The 19795-nt window shown below is 42.9% G+C and overlaps 1 protein-coding gene across 1 annotated transcript in view; it reads left to right on the plus strand.

The window, feature by feature from the left end:
* ZFPL1 (zinc finger protein like 1) overlaps positions 1 to 19795 on the plus strand; it is a 630942-nt gene that overhangs the window by 62997 nt on the left and 548150 nt on the right. The gene's annotated exons all lie outside the window — the stretch shown is intronic.

Here is a 19795-nt window from a genome sequence, read left to right on the forward strand (position 1 = left end):
GGTGGTAGCTGCCAGGGTCTGTGGAGGCATCTCCTTTGTGGAGTGGGACCACTGTTGCCGTCGCCAGTGTTCAGGTACAGATCCTGTAGCAAGGCTAAGGTTAAATAGCATCTGCATATACAGGTTTAGCTCCATCTGTAGTTCACATAGCATGCAACTGGGGATACCATCAGGTCCCATTGATGCTGTGTACTGCCTTTGCTGACTGCGGCTCTCACATGGACATCCAGGATGACAGTGAGGTTACATACAGCTGTGATAACTATCATGTTTTGGGGGTGAGGGAGGGGTACATTGCACTGAACTGGTCTGCCAGGGTGTCACTAATATCTGTCAGGTCCCTGGAATATAAGTTGTTGTGTACCAAATCTGAGCATATATGAGGGTTCCCACCCAGGCGTCAGACATAACTGAAGAAAGCATTGTGGTTACCTTCATCGTCTGTGGTGATTTATGTCCCCAAGTTGAACTTGGGTGTCTTTATGTGAGAATGTAGCTTTCTACTACTGCTGATCACAGCTGCCTTACATTCTGGAGATGTAGCTCTGTCTTGCATTAGTATCCTTCATCTGTTATACAGTTTATGGCTGGGGTCCACCAGACAGGCCACTTTCCCTTGGTGGTGAGGGTCTCATTCTCATTTGTGATTGCATGGTCCATGCTTACTCGGAGATGTCCGTGAAAGTGTCTGTGCAGGAGTCACCATTGTGTGTTGTGGTTTCCACTGGCCCAGTGGGCTTAATGGATACCATCTCAGTCCGAAGAAGTGTGAAGTCAGCTTCTGAGCTGTTTGTCACTATACACTAGGTAACATACTAGCACTGACACAGGTGTAGACAATTCCCCAGAATCCATCAAACAAAATGGACATGCAGGCTTACAGATGCCCTAGGGGGTAGCCTAGTATGAACCCATTATGATACAGATTGTACAGGACACTACAGATAACCCCAAGGCTGTTGCAAATGATGGTAGTAAGCATGTTGTTGATTCCTGGATATGCTCCGGATCACACAGATATTACAAACAACATACCAGATACACACAGGTATGGCCAACATACATCCTGACATGTGCAGTGCAACCCCCATAATGCCAAATACCTTCCCCAGCAGACTGCGCCTCCCTGACATTATGTCACCCTTACCACAGGGTGCACCCAAAGAGCAGTGTACAACAACAGTGGGTGTTCTCAACAAAGGTGTCTCCTGAATGGATAGTAAAACAACCACCACAGAATCATGAGAGGTTTGGTCTGCACAGCTATGGAAAGGACCAGCATGTACCACAGACATAATGATATTGTGGATCTATTGACACCCGACCCTACCCAGTGTGGGTTTACAAAGTGCAGACCCACCCCTAAACATGTGTGACTCAGTTGAAACAGTACTTGAAGTCAGTGATGAGGGCAATGTGGTCCACACAGTGTAGCTGGACCTTGCAAAGCCTTCTGTACAATACCCTATGTGTTCCGTATAGATTTGCTCACCAGCTGATATATACACCCCAATGTCATGAGAGGGGTTGCAAACCAGACCAGCGACAGAACTGACATGGTCAGACATGCAGCAGCCATGTCAGACTACAAACCACATATAACAGGCATCCCACAAAGCTTGGTCCTGGGACCTTCACCATCTGGTATATATGCCCCATAGGTACAGGCCAACAAGTAAGGACTGTGCTGGAACATGTTTGTAGAGGACAACAAGCCGCCTGACATATCCGATACACCAGCTGACACAAGCATCCAATAAAGGGCCACATAGAAACAGACAACTGGTGCCATAGCCATGTCAGCATGTTAAATGGTGAAAACAGTATAGTCAGCCTCTGTGGATATCCAGTAAGTGACCACCAATTCCCACATAGGTGTCGACCCATGACATACCTAACATGTAATGCCAGAATGGGGGACACAAGGTGATAGATATCCTGCATTGGACAAAAATGTGGCTGTAGGGTTAACAGAAACAATCCGTATACCAACCTAATCATGAGGGTTATGACATCTAGCTAACGGGAGGTCATTGTGGTTTTGCAGTTATCTTTCAGCAGCATTACAAATGACCACAACAGCGCCTGTGGGTGTACCTCAGCAGATACATTCAGCAACTGTAAAGTCCACAACAGTACCTCACCAGGAGTATCAAAGAGCTGGAACACATGTAATGTGTCGCCTGATTAAACAGAATTCAGCTCCACACACTGCCATGCTGGCCACCCAGACACAAGCTGTGCCTGATGTAGAAAGCCATGTCCAAGCTGGCAGCAATGCACATGCCGTACCTTGTACAATGTGAATGGCAGGGAGATATGCACATGAGGGACCTGAACCCCAGCACTGACATACATAGGACAAGCTGTACTGCATTATCCATAACACAGAAGCCACCCCACGCATGAGTAAACTACCAGTACAGGTTATCCATAGAGTCACTCATTGATTCTACTCAACAGGGATCCTAACGAGTGGATGGGAGATGGTAGGTATACCCTGGGTATCAATGTTGTGTCACAGGTAGACAGAGGCACAGTATACAAAACAAGACATATGTCATGTCAAACTGCACTTACGATGTGTTGATGGACAAACACACTATCCAATAAGCATTAGAAATGGCCTTGGGCACATCGGTAGTGTTTGCCAATGTACACCCATGTTGTGGAATACACTACTGATGTTGGATGAGGCCGTTGTAAGTAGTTCACATATGAACATAATGCAACATGGTCAGATAGGTTCATAGGTTCATACTAGGCTATCTGCCCCAAGGCAGTTCTAAGCCTAGCCCAGAGTCTGGTTGCGTCGCCACCCTTATATGGAAACAGTACTGTGCTGATTAGTTTGAGGTGCCTGTCTCGAGCAGTGACACAGTGACGAACCCCGGGGTAAACCTATGATTTCCCATCCACAGGTCAGGATACCTCTTGAACAGAGCCAGCAAGGTGCTGTGACTCACATGGACCGTGATTGTATTCCACAGCATAGGAGTCTCCGGTGATAAATCCACCCCTCCAACATGTCCAATGTACATCCCTGCTATGGTGTAAGTCACTTGCACTAGTGGTTCAGGTGGATCTGGCGATTTTGAGGTGGAGCATGTCCATTAATCCCTGGTTGGACATGCTTGCATGTCATGCACATGTCACCTGTAAGCAGACAGTATGTGACTGAATAGAGCTGTAGTGTCTTCAATCTGGCAGCATATGACAGATGTTGGAGACCCTTTATCCTTTTGTTGGGGGACATTCAGGGTCTCTCCACTTGCTGCAGATGTCAGGTGAGATACATCCAGATAAGGCAGTGTACCAGATCACCGGTCCGATAAGTGAAGAGTACAGGGGAACAATGACCCACTAGATCTGGATGTGGATCCCTTCCTGATCATGTGGACAATGTAGAAGGTCCTACTAGCCACTTTAGCAATGTGAGTGTCATCAGAACAGTGACTGTCAACCTGGGTCCCCAGGTCCATGATAACCTCCTCTGTGCTTAGAGGATTGCCACCTATATGGTAGCTTGGGGTTACCTTGCTTTCCCTGAAGGGTGTGACTACACATGTTTTGCAAGTTGACTTCAGGCCATGGCTCTGGCACCAGCTATCAGTGTCCGTGAGTCCCTTCTGAAGGATATCCGTGTCTGATGCACTGTCCACTATGGCACCCAGTGTGCAGTCATCTGCAAACTTTGTCAGCCAAAGTCCTCCCATGTTGGCCTGTACTTCTGAGAAGTAGATAACAAACAATAGGGGGCCAAGGACTGAGCCCTGTGTGAGACCACATGTGACTGGCCTGGTGTCTGACATAGTGCCAGCAACTCTAACCCTGTGGGTCCTGTCCGTCAGACAGTTTGCAACCTGATCTTGTGACATATGGGTGTACATTTCTGTTGGTAGGGTTTCCTACAATACCTGAGTGGGGTATTGCGTTGAAAGTGTTTTCAAGGGCAAGGTAGGCTCTATGGACTGCCTTTCCCTCATCAATGGCCTTAGTTACTGTTTTGATAATGTCAACCAAGTACAAAAGGCATGACTTGCCCTTGATCAACACAAACTGGGGCAGGTACAATGTCTGCATGTCCCCCATATCTTTCTTTATGAGCTCCATTATGATCCTCTCCATAGCTTTGCAGACTACACTTGTTAAGCTTATGGGGCAGTAATTACCAGAGTCCATAGAGGCACTGCCTTTGTGCAGACGTGCACAACTGGACCCTAAAGAGGCTGTTGTGCACAGTATGGAAATGTAAATCAGTGATAGGACTAAAGCCCAGGATACTGTCCACCACAGTGAAAGTACTGAACCACTACACTATACAGTACTACAGTGCTAGGTCAGTAGGAATGGATGTTAACAATTGTATGCAAAGTATCCCATGCAAAACCTGCAGGCACAGTATAATCCCTGTTGTGTTCACAGGAAGCATCTGGACAGTAACTACACAACATGTCACAGAACACACAACCTTAAACAGGAGTTATTTTTGGAGTTCACACTCATCCACAACTGTGATGGGCTGCATAGTTCAACATATGGAAAGCTCACACTGGGCATGCTCACACACTTTGATAAATGAGACATCATTCACACAACATGCCATGGGAAGGCTGAACTGGGCATGCTCACACACTTAGTTCAAATGTTCCTCTTAACAACTGTGAAAACACACCACAGGATGCACATTCCCCATTCCAAACAATGAAGATGTCAGCACCCTATAAGTAGATCAGTAGAAATGCTACCTCCCAGTAATCCGAATAGCGCTCTGCTAATGCGTCTGTCTCTAGTGTCATAACATAGTTAGGTAGGGGTTTGAATCCAGTAAGTGGTGTGTGTGTGAATTAAGTGTGTGTATAAGTGTGTATGAGAAGAACATCCCTTTTGGCAACTGTGGAAACACACCACAGGGAGCTCATTCCACTTTCTAAACACTGATGATGTCAGCACCCTATAAGTAGATCAACTGAAATGAAATCTCCCAGTAATCCGATAGAGCGCTCTGCTAATACGTCCGTCTCTAGTGTCATAACATAGTTAGGTAGGGGTTTGAATCCAGCAAGTGGCATGTGTGTGTGTGAATGGGGGTAAGTGTGTGTATGAGAAGAACATCCCTTTTGGCAACTGTGGAAGCACACCACAGGAGCTCATTCCACTTTCTAAACACTGATGATGTCAGCACCCTATAAGTAGATCAACTGAAATGAAATCTCCCAGTAATGCAAATAGCTCTGCTAATCGTCCATCTCTAGTGTCATAACATAGTTAGGTAGGGGTTTGAATCCAGCAAGTGGCATGTGTGTGTGTGAATGGGGGTAAGTGTGTGTATAAGTGTGTGAGAAGAACATCCCTTTTGGCAACTGTGGAAACACACCACAGGGAGCTCATTCCACTTTCTAAACACTGATGATGTCAGCACCCTATAAGTAGATCAACTGAAATGAAATCTCCCAGTAATGCGAATAGCGCTCTGCTAATACGTCCGTCTCTAGTGTCATAACATAGTTAGGTAGGGGTTTGAATCCTGCAAAGGGAATGTATGTGTGTTAGTATGAGTGGGGTTTGTGTGTGTGCATAACGCTGTGGAGGGAAAGTGCCTTTGCCAACTGGGAGAACACACTACAGGGTGCACATCCCTCTTCGTAAACACAGATGATGTCAGCACCCTCTAAGTACAGCATTGGAAAAGATTGCTCCTACTAATGCAAATAGCACACTCTGCTAATGTGTCTGCCTTTAGAGTCATAACACATCTAGGTAGGGGTTTGGATCTTGCAAATGGAAAGTATGCGTTTTACTGTGGGTGGGGTTGGTGTGTGTGCACAATGGTGGGTGGGATGTCTCTTTTGCCAAATGGGGCTATGCACTGCAGGGTGCACATTTCCCTTAACAAACAGTGATGTTGACAGCACCCTGTACAAACAGAACAACAACACAGAAGGTGTTGGTACCAATGATGCATGTAAGGTTACACTTCAACTAATGTCCACAAAACAAGGTAGGATAAACAAATGCTCCTTTTACTCTATCCAAACAACATGGCAACAGACAACTGCCACTACTCAGTATAGTGCTACATGCTACTGTAACATGCAGATGTACCAGAATATACCTAGATAGTGTTTTGAAGCCTGAATGTGGCAAGTGTGTGGATGTGGGATGTTACTGTGTGTGCATTTCCGTATGGAAAACATGTTTGAGATATTGGCAATATTGTTGCAGACAGCTTAGGTGCAGATATCCCTCCCCCCATTCTCCTACACAAGTGGAATTAGTTATCACAGATGACTGTAACCTCCCTATCCTCTCACATGTCCAGGTGAGGCCGACCCTCAACATTGCAGGACACATAGCATCACTGTTACAGAATGGTATCCCTGGATGTGTGCTACATTCACCCCTGGAGGACATGGCACCACATTACAGACTAATACTACTCCCTGGCCATACTACAGGATGTGTACCTGAAGAGTGCCATACAGACACAGTGGTCCCACACCAATGAGGAGTAACCTCTACTGACCCTGGTATCTACTGCATCATATGCACAACTGGCCTTCTGTTCTAAGCTACGGAAGTTTCACGTATGGGCAACATGTACAGCAATATTACATATGTATATATTTCAGGACTATGCACACAAAACCTATCTCATGGACAGAGCTATAGATAGTGAACTATGATACATTTGGAGGTGTCACAGTAAACACAGTATTAACCTGCTACTTTGCATTACCTGTGTTTGTGGCAGCTGTTGCTGTGTCAGTGGTGCTTGCTTGCTGCTTGCTGTTTGCTACTCATGGTTTTGCTGCTGGCTGTCTGTATATTTTCTCTTCTCTCTCTGTCTCTCTCTCTCTCTCTTTCTCATTAGGTTTGTGCAATGACTGTATTGCATGAGTGGAGTGTGGGTACTGAATACTTTTGTAGGTATCTGCATAGGTCCATGTGATGGCCTCTGCACCAATTGTAAGGCAGCATTTGCTAATTGCAAGCAGCTGGGTGTGTACTAATTGCATGTCTCACTGTGATTTCAGGACACTGCTATAAAAGGGTATGTGAGATAGGCGTTGCCCTTTCAGATTGTAGGGCGTGGACCATGCTGGTATGCTGTTGACAGTGTTCTGTGAGTGTGAAGGTTAGTACATCTCCCATGCTTCATGCTGTGTTGTAGATTCAGGTTGCTGCATTTATCTTGCCTGTTCCCTGTAGTGAGTGTGTATGCATACTGACACCTACAACTATATGTCATATGTATTACTATATAAATATATATATATATATATATATATATATATATATCTGTGTACATATACATACTTTCATATATGTACATTAGCTGACATTATTGGGTACAAGCTAACAATTAGCAGGGCTGTTTCCGTTAACACTACTCTAGTATGGGAATCCAGTAATTGGGACTATAAAAGTCTGCCTGACATGCTTTGGGTAGTAGACATACTATATTGCCTTTATCTTCATTCCTACTATTACATGTTCCACTTATTTAGCACTATATTCCTGTATGAGAGTCATGGCTTAGTGGTAGGTCATACAGACTAGTGTTACAATGGTCTTGTGGTAGGGCCTACTAGTATGCTCATATTCTGCTTTTGAGTTGAGTATAGGGCCTATCAATCACAGTGCTGGAGGCACCTTTAAGCAGTTAAAGGGCTTAGTAGGTCTCACAGGAGCCAGGCTGTGTTGCAGATTCTGGTTGCTGCATATATCTTCACTGTTTCCTGTAGTGAGTGTGTATGGCTACTGAGACCTACAACTATATTTCATATGTATTAATATATATTTATATATATGTATGTGTAGATATACATACCTTCACATATGTACATTACCTTACATTATTATGTACAAGCTAACAGGTAGCAGGGCTGTTTCTGCTCACACTGAACTAGTATTGGAATCCAGTCATTTGGCCATTAAAACTCTACCAAACATGCTTTGGATAGTACATCTCCTATATTACCTTTATACTGATTCCTACTATTACATGTTATATTTATTTTAGCAGTGTGTTCTTCCAAAGCAGGCATGGCTTAGTGGTAGTTCAAACAGACTAATGTTACCTAGGTCCTGGTTTCGAGACTGACCGTGGGAATTTTTTACTTTGCAAACTTTCCAACTGAGTACAGGACCTGTCAATCAAAGTGCTGAGGCCACCTGTAAGCAGTTAGAAGGGTAAGTAGGTCACACAGGGTCAGGCTGTGTTGCAGATTCAGGTTGCTGCAATTATGTTAACTTTTCCTGTAGTGAGTGTGTATGGCTACTGAGACCTACGATTATATTTCATATGTATTAATATATATTTATATATATGTATGTGTAGATATACATACCTTCACATATGTACATTACCTTACATTATTATGTACAAGCTAACAGGTAGCAGTGCTGTTTCTGTTCACACTGAACTAGTATGGGAATCCAGTAATTTGGCCATTACAACTCTACCTGACATGCTTTGGATAGTACATCTCCTATATTACCTTTATACTGATTCCTACTATTACATGTTATATTTATTTTAGCACTGTGTTCTTGTAAAGCAGGCATGGCTTAGTGGTAGGTCATACAGACTAATGTTACCAAGGTCCTGGGTTCGAGACTGACAGTGGGAATTTATTTTTCTTAGCAAACTTTCAAACTGAGTACAGGACCTGTCAATCAAAGTGCCATAAAGGCACTTTTAAGCACTTTAAACCAGGTCTGCGCTCGTTTGCGTGGAGCTCACGCATGCGCACTGGCGGTGAGCTCCGCTAACACAAGCGCACACCCGCGCTATTGTCTTTGAAAGAAAAGAAAAGGGGTGACAGGAAAGTGGTGAAAAAGGGGTCACAAAGAGGGTAAGACAGTAGGGAAAGAAGCGTGGGATTTGCAGGAAGGGTGTAGGTAAGGCCCATAGATGCCCATGTCTTTTGCAGCAACAGCTGTATATTTATATGTATTTTGGTGAGACATTTGAAACCTTCCACCTCTGAGAGAGGTGTCAGGACAACATTAATATTTGTTGTACAGCCAATTGTAATTAACAGTTTAGATGTCCAGCGGACATGTGCGACATGGACAGCTATGTATGGGGCGTAATTTTTTTGTGGGACAGAGTGCCCTTTTTTTTTTTTTTTTACAGGTGAGAGTGGTATGATAGGTGAAGGAAGTCGGTAAAGCTGGGGAGGTAGGTTGGGTAGGTTAACAGACAAGACGCATACAGGGACGGTGTATGACACACGTGGGGGGGTTACACAATTGACGGGGACGGAGGTTGGGATATCCGAGATGCACGAGCCCACAGATGGCAACAGTGGAACTGATATCCCCACCCATAGGCAGTTGCCACTGTTCCTTCACAGCCCAGGACGGGGCTGTGCTGGGGGCTGTGTAGGCGGGGCAATGGCCGGGGCCGTTAGCTGTGCCACACGAGCCTCAAGCTGGCGTAGGGGTCCAAGAACAGTGTCTTGGATCTCCCTACGCACCACAGACCGGACACCGCGGAGGGTGAGTGGCCGAACCCCCCCGGCCACACTTGCAGGGGGGGGCCGGGCCCCACCCCCTGCAGCGCTCCCACCCGAAGGGGGCACAGGGCCACCGGAGGGGGGTCCGGCCTGGGCACTAGTGCCAGGTGCAGTCGCCAGCTGAGGTGGGAGAGGTGGGTCCGCTGGGACCTGCCTTCCCAAGCGTTCTAGGTTTGTGAGTAGTTATGTTAGTTTGGGTTAGTGGCATTTTATTCCATTCAGATTAGTTGTAACAGCATGCATTGGTATTCCCATCAAACAAACACCCAGATATGAACACCATTGAACAAGGGGCATATCAATATCACATGCATTATTTGAACAGCAAAACACAGTCAAACGACATGCAGGGTTGATTAATGGCAACAGGCCATCAGATTTGCAGGTATGAACAGGGCACATGCACGAACAGACATGCATATATGTTTGAAACGGACAAATGTCCATGACTAATGAAATGTTCACATACCATTATTTAGTGGATGTTGTTATATGGAATTATAGGGTTGGGTGGGGATAGAAAGTGATGACACATTCATATGTTACACATTGATTCACATTTCTCATAGGTACACAATTAAGTTGAGGCTGATGTTTCAAAATAATCTTTATTTGACTGTCATGCTACACCTGTTACACATACATCACTATCCTACTTATTTTGAATTTGATCAGATACATCATCCTGCTACACTTTGATGACAGGACAGGGGACAACTATGGCTGTTTAGTCTGTCAGATAATCATTCATTCTATCTGCAAATTGTTTACTGTTATCACCATATACAGATTTTGACCTAGACATTCCAGATTCAGACACACTGAAATCAGTTTGGGATGTTAATTTGTACTTCCCACATGCATTTAGTTCTGTAGAAACACACTGAGGCTTATATATTCAGGGGTTATTACTACTTTATTTATTCATACATGAGCCTTTCTGTCACTCTTACACATTCTGCAACTTCACAGTTCAGGTTGGTACTTCTAGGCTTTGTTCACATATTAGACCTGTGGTGATTCAAACACTGTTTAATTCTATCAATTATATTTCCAGTTACACTTGCATACTGATGAACTTGTTGCAGCCATACCTGCAGACTTTCAATTCCTGCTTGCACATTATATTACTTTTAATCAATACACTGCACTGTTCTGATACATGGTACATAATAATATTTATTTACAAGTACTGGGTGGGGTTACTAACCTGCATGGTGGTGCAGCCGCACCAGCCTTCTGGCGTGCATCTCACGATTCGCAGAGCGGACACCTGCAGCTGTAATACAAAGGGAATAATATTGGACTACACATCTCCATGGTATCAGCTGGTTGAAATCCTTACATACATGAGTAAAATGTGACTTACTCAGTAGTGGGGCGTTGGGCATTTGCCGGGCCTCCTGGATCCAACGGTTCAATTGGTCCTGCTTGCGTCTCTTCAGGTCCGCATGGTGGTGACGGACCTGCTCACCAGTGCGTGGAATGCCAGTAGCACTGGTCAGATCACGAGCCAACTGGTCCCACGCCTCTGCCCTATATACTCCCCATGAGACCTGGCCCTGCATGAGTTGGGCCTCGTGATTATGGACAAGGAGCCAGACCATGTATCTGGACTCCTCAACGCCCAACGCTGTGCTAGAAAGCAACGTCCCTCACCTACTCAAGTCATGCTGACTGCAAGTCTGTTCTACAATCAGTTATGCTGTGTATTCCGCCTATGGGGCTTATATATGCCGCTTTTCCCGCATTTCTCTGATTGGCCGTTTTGGAATTGTATCTACTTCACTGAAAATGCTTTCTCATGCTCCATTCTGGGTTTTATCCCATATATATGCTATTTCTGCATTTCTAGGTATTGCTGTCATGGCTTGGTGGTTTAGTTCCTTGACTCTAGTGCATGGTATCCTGGGTTCGAATCTGGCAACTGATTTTTGCTTTTCCTGACAGAAATGAGTTGAGGACCTGTCAATCAAACATGCCAAAAGCACTTTTAAGCACTTTAAACCTGTTCTGCCCGTTTGCGGAGGTAACGCATGCGCACTGGCAGTTAGCCTGTGGGACCGGGCGCAAACGGTGTCGCTGGGATAAATCTTAATTGGCTAGTGACACACATGTTCAGCTAATTGCACACAGTTTCAGCCTGTTTACCCGCTGCTTGGCAACGGCACGCAGTTTGCAGCTTTTAAACACTACTCAGCTACGGGCACTCTGTCTCACGGCAGCTTAGCTATCAGTACATTTCTGACTATTTTTATTCTTATGTTACTTCAAAATATATGCTCTATTTCATTCCATTTTACAAAAGGGAATACATTTACATTTGTACAATACTGTCAGGGGGCTCTTTAGTGCTTATTTACAAAAAAAAAAAGGTTGTTGTAGGGGCTCGAACCCTGCCTGCCTACTCTTAGGGCGGCTACTCTACCGCTAAGCTATTATTTCTTGGCTTACTTTGCATATTTAGTTCTTATATCCTTTTCCACTGACTGCTAACTGTGATTGCGCTAGTAGCACACTCAGCCACACAGTAGCAAACATTTACGGGGTTTAACAAAAAAAAAAAGGTTTTAATTTAATTTTATGACGGTGGTGGTGCTGCGGTAGCGTTGTCGCCTCACAGTTAGACGTTGCCCGTTCGATTCTCAGTTAAAGCGTCTACTGTGTGACGACATGCGTGAATGGGCGTTCGCCTTTAAAGGTTGTGCGTTAGGCCCGGCAAGCCAGCATGTAAACTCTACTGCCAATCATTAGCGGACGGAGTTCCGCTGTGGCGACTTCTAACGAAAAGCCGAAGACGCACACACATCTCTTCACTTTATACACTGATGGCCAGTCGGGCATGTGTTGTATAGTGTGTTTATTCACATTTTCATGGCCTTTCGTGGCTGTTTACTTTCAGCCATTCTAGTCTTCCGGGCGTGTCCACTTGCAGAGCTTAGCCTACAGACACGCTTCTACTCTCTTACACGGACCGTGTAAGAGTTACTAGTGTGATTCAGCATGCCTCATGCACCTCATGCATATGCATGACATGCTGACATCACACAGTTTAACTGCAGCCTCCGTGTAAGAGTTATAACTCTTACACAGAGGCTTCCTGAATCTGGCCCATTGTTTTAGTAGTCTTAGAAGGTTCTTTATCCCCACTTCACAAGTCTTGCAATGATCTAGTAATGCCACTTCACAAAGCTGAAGTATTTAAACAGGCGTCAAGCCACTACCACTCAGGTCAGTTATAACATTAACCAGCAAGCAAGTACAGCTTTGGAAAGCAACCTTTGCATCCCAAGATCTGGAACAATTTCAACAAATTCTTCCACCAATTAAATTCTAGCTGTCACGTATTGTGTGTCTATTTATTACTAAGATCCCTAAGATGTCTTTACTTCCTTCTTGTTGTCTTCCCCTCAGGCTTATCATGAATGCAGCTAGCCATGTTTCTTGGCTACTTCTACACATATTCCTCTCTATCGTTAATAGACTTGTTCCTATTGAAAGGGAAGAAAAACTCATTTGTTTCCTATTCTAAAATGCCTAATCCCTGCCACACTGAGTACTTTTACCCTATTAGCATTTTATCCCGGTAGCAAAAATTTTCAAAAAAACTGCTTTATAATCAAAGCTTGCAGTGTCTACAGTACAGCTCTATTCTTTCTCCAAAGCAATGTGACTTTCATCATAGCTTTAATATATCTGCTGCTCTTTTTTTTCTAAAAAGCTGACACAATAGTCTGTAATATGGATAAGGTTTTTTTTAAAGAGCTGTCTTTGTCAATCCAAAAAAGGCTTTTGACTCATTTGATAATAACGTACTTATCTCAGCCGGAATGGCTTTGCCCCTTACATCCTTGTGTGGTTCCGTTGCATTTACACAACAGACAAGTGCAATTCAAATCCAACAGTGCTTTCTCTTCAACAATAGCTTTCAATACTGGGGTTCAGAGTTCCATCCTTGGGCCTCACCCTGTTCTTCTTGTTTATGAACTCTGACTTTTTACCTATGCAGGATAAAAATGATTCTTTTATGGTGACAATTTTGTTCTTCTGAGAACTTCTAAGTCCAGGAACTTACAAACTTTCTCAAGAAGGCTTTCACAGCATCGGTAGCAGGCTTTTGGATATTAAACTGACAGGTAATACTGGCAAAATTAGGCCAGTGCTGTTTGGAACTCCACAAAGCCTTACATAGTAGCTATACTCTTTAGATTTCTGGTCCCCTTGGAGTACCCATTGATCAAGTTGACTCTTCCAGATTTCTAGGAGTTATTCTTAACCCCTCACTAAACTTTAATCTTTATACTTTTAGAATGTCTGAAAATGCTCTTATCAACTCTAGTATTTTATTCGTAGGTAAGTACTAGGCTCGCTGTCCTTGTGGGCCATTTTCCTCTTTAAAGGTGAGAATCAAACTCTGTACTTTTTCTTTGTGAGGTAGACACTGTAATCATTATACCAACTGCCAACCCTCAAATACTGGACTTATCCTGGATTGTTTAGCCAGTCATTTTTCCTACTGAAGCTAGGTATTGCATTGACAAAAACACTGCTTCTAAAACCTGAATATACTTCAACCTGCCCCTGATAAGCTTAGGACACACTAGAAGTGATATTGCAGTGAAAAAAAAACAACTCAAAACAAGATGTTACTTTATCAACTTTGCAGACAGTAAGACACACCATTACAGTCTTCTTATTTCTGCTGACGCCCTTCTTGTCAGTCTTGAGAGCTACTTTCCTCTTCACTATCCCACATGTAAATTTCTCTTTCTAAACTTTTGCCACACCTCCCATTGGTCTTTCTACTAATATTGACAAAATTTTGTGAACTTGCAGTAACTTCCCTTCAAGCGCAACTGTACCGAAAAAATAGCATTCAACTTATTAGCCCCTCCTGAGTGGAATTCCCTCTGTGTTGAAGTCCTCAGTGTCTCAGACTTGACCATCCTTTAGAACTTTTCAGAGCATATCTGCTAACTCGATGTAAATGCATCAGTTAACCACCTTAATACTAACATTCCTTGCCATGTACCACTGTAAATACTGTAACTTAAGAAATGTGTGCAATCGCACAATTTGTTACTGCACTGTTTGTCTGGTGTAAGTGGTATATATGCATATAAAATGTGTGCATATATATATATGTATATGTATATACATACATACACACATATGCATACATGTGCATACTGTGTTTATATATACTGTAAGAGTGTACTGAACTGCATTTTTTAAGTTAATGTCTTTTAAGTTAATGTTTTTGACCCAAATCACATCTGAAGTGGGTCATTCATCTAGCCTACCTACCTGGTTAAATTTGCAACTGTGTAAGTAAGTTTGCATTGTTTAGAATATTAGTTTACTGTGCTTTATCCCCAGGATTCAGAAAGATGATTCTTTCTGCCCATATTTATTGACTAGCACAAATTAGTCAATTAGTGTGGAGAATAGAATCTCAGATTCTGAGGCAAGGTAAAACTGCACAAACACCTCGTTAGTGGGTAATTACCATGTCTCTGAATTGAAGTAGCATTTTCAAAAACAATCATGCTAGTGTTCTCCCTACCAGCCCATGCATTTCAGTAGGGTAGGCACCCCCAACATGTGTCTGTGTGTGCGTGTGTATATGTATGTAATATACACGCACACAAGCCACTGCAAACAAACTCCTATGCAGTTGCTCAAACTCAGTCACACGCCTGCATACCTACTCCAACAAATGCACACTTCTGTTAACAGTTGCACTCACACATGTACAGAGACTGTTTCCTGTACTTTCCTTCTACATACAGACATCCATTTATTCCCTTAAAAAGATATAGACACAAGTATATATAAAAAAGCATATATACACACACACACACACACACACACACACACACACGCAGAGCTCCACACTACCTACTTATAGTTGCAGTGTGAGCTATGACCAGTCCTGTATGAGTGAATTAAGTCTGTAGGGGAGTTCTCTGACACTGTACCACACTAGGGAGCATACAGCTAATTTACATTAGCTGCTTCCCTGAACTGCAGCATTTCCTTGCACTTTTGCCACTGAGACTGTTGTCCGCACTACAGGCACCACCGGCAGAAAACTGTAGCAGGAGAGCAGTCTTTGAAACTTTTAGACTTGCAGCAATGTAAAAAAACTACTGAGTTAGGGCTTCTGCATCACAGAAAGCCTTTCTGAATTCTGATGCATGTTCGTCAGGGACCGTTTCCCCTTACCATAGCTACCACCCGTAATCCTCAGGGTGTTTCTCAGCAGTGTTCATAATGGTCGCTAACCTGCAGAGGCATTTCTCATTGTGCCTTCCATGTATGATAGTATTTTCCTTCATAGAATACTGCTTCAGAAGCTAGCCATATGAGTTGCTGCAGGCAGTGATCTCCAGGAGCTAGTATAGTGTCTATGTCAGGCTGTCTTTGGCCTAATACGGCAACGTAGACAAAGACCAGTCTTTCTTCTTCCTCTTGTTCATGGAGAATAAAGATAAGTGATCATTCTCCTCCGCCTTCCCTTTGAGCATTTCTAGAGCATTTCTAGAGCATTTGTAGTCACATCTGTCCTATGCACACTGTATTTATGAGGAAGAAAATCTGCCCCCAAGGAACTCACGGTCATATCCAGCTACCCACTTTCTTTAGACCTCTTCTAATGGAGTCCTTTCTTGAAACTTGGTTTTAGTACTGCAGATGAAAATTGATCAACTGTACCAGTGCTAAGGCTGTGTGGTGCAAAGGGGTAAAGTCCTGACTGTGACACAGATGACCCAGGATCAGATTGATTCTGTGCTGGAGGAGTTTTGCCAGAGAGGGAGGGTGGGTGTGAGTCACCAGTGCTGGCTTGTCCATCCTGGGAAGTGGGAGGTAACACGGCTTGCTCAATGGCTGTGACTCCACAGAGGCTAGTGTAACAGCATGTGGCATCACAGTGCCCTCTTTGCAGTACATTCTTATGCTGTTGCTGAAGCATGCATGCATCATTTCACCATTATTGTGGGGATATGTGCACGTTAAACTGTCTTGAGGTGTAGTGAGTAGCAGCTAAGTAGTGGCCTTAGAGACTATCTGAATAGTGGTCTGCCATTATCAGTCTTGCACAAGAGGGGCAAGTAGGCATTTGAGGAACAGTTGGGCATATTGCATGCATTCATGGAGATTAAAAATACCAGAGAGAAATAATATGATTCGGAAACTCGAGGGCTGATTCCCAGCAAGTATAGGGAGAGAAAGATCTAGGAGAGAAAGATAGTGTACCAGCAAGCTAACTGCTATTTCTTTGGATGAAAGTTTAGATAGAAGAATTGTCTTCGTGGAGATAATTCATACAGTGCCACTCTAACTGTTAGTCTACCCATCCCTTTTTTTTTCTCTTTCCTACCTGCTGACCATCAGGATTTGCTATTAATTGGTCTTCCTTAACCCTGTGGGTTGGTGCCAGTTATGTAAGCTGTCATGCATACAGCCATTGTAATTTTCTCTTGGATAGCCCTAACCCTGTAGGCATTCGCATCACTGAAGAAGGGGAACCCTGTGCTCTTCTAGTGATGTGATGTGTGCATGATCCCACACATGTCTCCTCAAAGTATCTGGCTTTAGTTCACCAAACCAAAGTTCTCTGGTCCTGTGGCCATTGTGCGAGTCAAGGGTAACAGTACTTGTTCATTTGGTAGATTTTAGTGTATGTTACCAAAATATCCAAAATCTGTCTTCAAGAATAGTTGTACTACTAACCTTGTTTTTGCTTTATAAATTAGTTTCCATTTTGTTTTGTACAGCAGGTAAAGTAATGTTGTACAGTTGGCTGAAATTGGATCAAATTAATGCTTATTAAGATAATTTAAGATTTATTTATTTTTTAATCTCCTCTTCACAGGATCTTGCCCAGTGGCTGCTCTTATTGCCCTTCATTGACCTGTCTGTTCCCTTCTTGGGATGGAAATTGTGCACATCTGGTCAGGAGGAGGTCCCTATAGCCCTTTTTTCCATAGCCAGAGGATTTTATTAACCCATTAATTTCTAGAAGTAAGAGTTGTGCAGTAGGAGGTAAGCTAGTCTTAATCTTTTGGGCTTCCTTCCAGTGCATGTAACCAACCACAATTTACTCGCATATTAATTCATTGCCAACAGTTTGTGCTTGTTAAGCTGGTACTCCACCGATGCAATATTCAGTGCTACCTCTGAGTGTCACCCAAGAGCCTCCTCCCTTCCCTAGACGGGTGAGCTGACACTGGCCATTCACTCCCATCCTCCTGGCCTGTCCCTTCCAGTACTTGTGATGCTAGTCAAACATAAAACTTGAGATTTATGTATTATTTTTTTTCTTTTACTTCAGTTGCACTCTTGAAAGGCTACAGCGTTGCATCTTTAAGGATAAAATAAAAACAAACAAAAAACATATAAATGCTACTTCTAGGTCTATTTAGGCATCATTAAGGATCGAGCCAGTGAATGTTATAAACTGAGAAAAAGATGTCATACTAAAAATCAGGAAGTAGAGTTTAGAGGAAGCGATAAAAGCCAAGAAGGCAGTACTTTATTACTTTTGTTTGTTCGTTTGCTTGTTAACTGGTTAAGTTAACTGAGGGACTGTTTGACGTGGGCCACAACTGAAGTTTGTAGAGTTTGTACACATATTTTTGCACAGTTTAAAATAATAAATTAAACAGCAATCAGGATTTAATCACAGACACTGAAACCAAAGTTGTAGGGAGGGGGGAGGCTGTTGGAACTGTAGTAGAAGTGCTGATCATTTTCTGCATGCAGTTTTGGTAACTGTTTAAGAAGTAGTCACAGTCACAATTGAAGCTTTCACTACTGTTTAAATGACAGTCAGTGCTTGTATGGTAGAAACTGTAGCAAAGATGTGGTGTAGCTTCTTGCTACAGTTTTGTGAAAGTGTTTTACAGAGTTTAGCAAGGAAGTGTTATTTAGAAAAATAACAGTATTTCTTTGCTTACCTTAAAAACATATTTTATTAACGTAAATGATTGTCAGTAATTTATCTTAAGTAGAAAGCTGTTATAACTTTTTGTTACACTTTTGCAGTTTTATACAGCATAGAGTTATTGTGTAGATATACAAGTGTTTTGTGTAACCCAAAGACCTTTTCTTCTTTTCTTTTTTGGGGGTATTTATTTGCCCTTATCTGCAGTCAAGGGAGGTGCTAAATGATCATTGCCCAGGGCACCATAATCAATGTTGCTACAGTTCTGACTGTAGCAGTAAGGCAGAACCCTTGACTTCTCTGTCACTGACACACACACACACACACACACACACACACACACACACACACACACACACACACACACACACACTTATGTCAGAATAAAGGAGTCTGCTAAAGAGAGAGAAACAGCAGCATACAGAGTGGTATTTATCTTAAAAAGGCCCTTTGTCAGAGAACTGGAAGAAGAGTGCAAAGGACAGAGTCTTAGAACAGCTGAGGGCAGATGTAAAAACTTAAGCATGCAACTACAATTCTAGGGAATGAGTTGCTAAGAACAGTCTGTTTCTGCTGCCACACTATGTTGAAATACAAGCTTAGGAGAAGTTAATTTCTTATCTTTTCTTTTAAAATGTTGATTAGAACTTTCGTGGTTGATACAGTATTCCATATATGTTTTATTTTTGCATTTGAATAACCAGTGTTTTTTTTTGTGTCATTTTACTATGTATGTCCAGTTCATCAAAGTGTGTGTTCTTTTTGATACTTTTGTAAACTTATTGCAAAATTGTTATTTATATTTATTATAAAGAGTTGATTTCATACTGCACTGGTACTCAAATGTGTTTTCCTATAGGGAGCTATATGTAATTAAAGTTATATTTTCACTAAGTTTTTGTACATTTAACCTAGGAGTCGCTACTCTCCCAGGATCTTCAGCAGTCCACTTGGCACTTATTATTTTTCTGAAACCTGTTGAATTTTTGCTCATCATTCCATCATTACTGCTGGTGGGGTAGTGCTTTCTTGTTCTGAGTCCTGGATAGCACCATAGGGTGTGAACTGCTTCTATAGAGAATGTAAATCCATTAATCTTCAAATAGAACCATGCTTTTAGTGGTTGAATTATGGTCTGAGATTTGGTATGGGCTGTGAAATGTCAGTGGACTCCTATCTTTTTTTTTCCCTCTACCTGCTTCAAATTTTGCCAGGTGCTCTGATTTCTTTCAACACTGGATAAGCGTGGTGTAGGTGTATTATCAAAGTGAGTGTATACCTTGCTCAATGGACTGACATCCTGCCTGGGATTTATTTC

This window comes from Protopterus annectens, chromosome 6.part1 (assembly GCF_019279795.1).
Source record: "Protopterus annectens isolate FY-2018-M chromosome 6.part1, PAN1.0, whole genome shotgun sequence".
Classification (NCBI taxonomy): Eukaryota; Metazoa; Chordata; order Ceratodontiformes; family Protopteridae; genus Protopterus; species Protopterus annectens.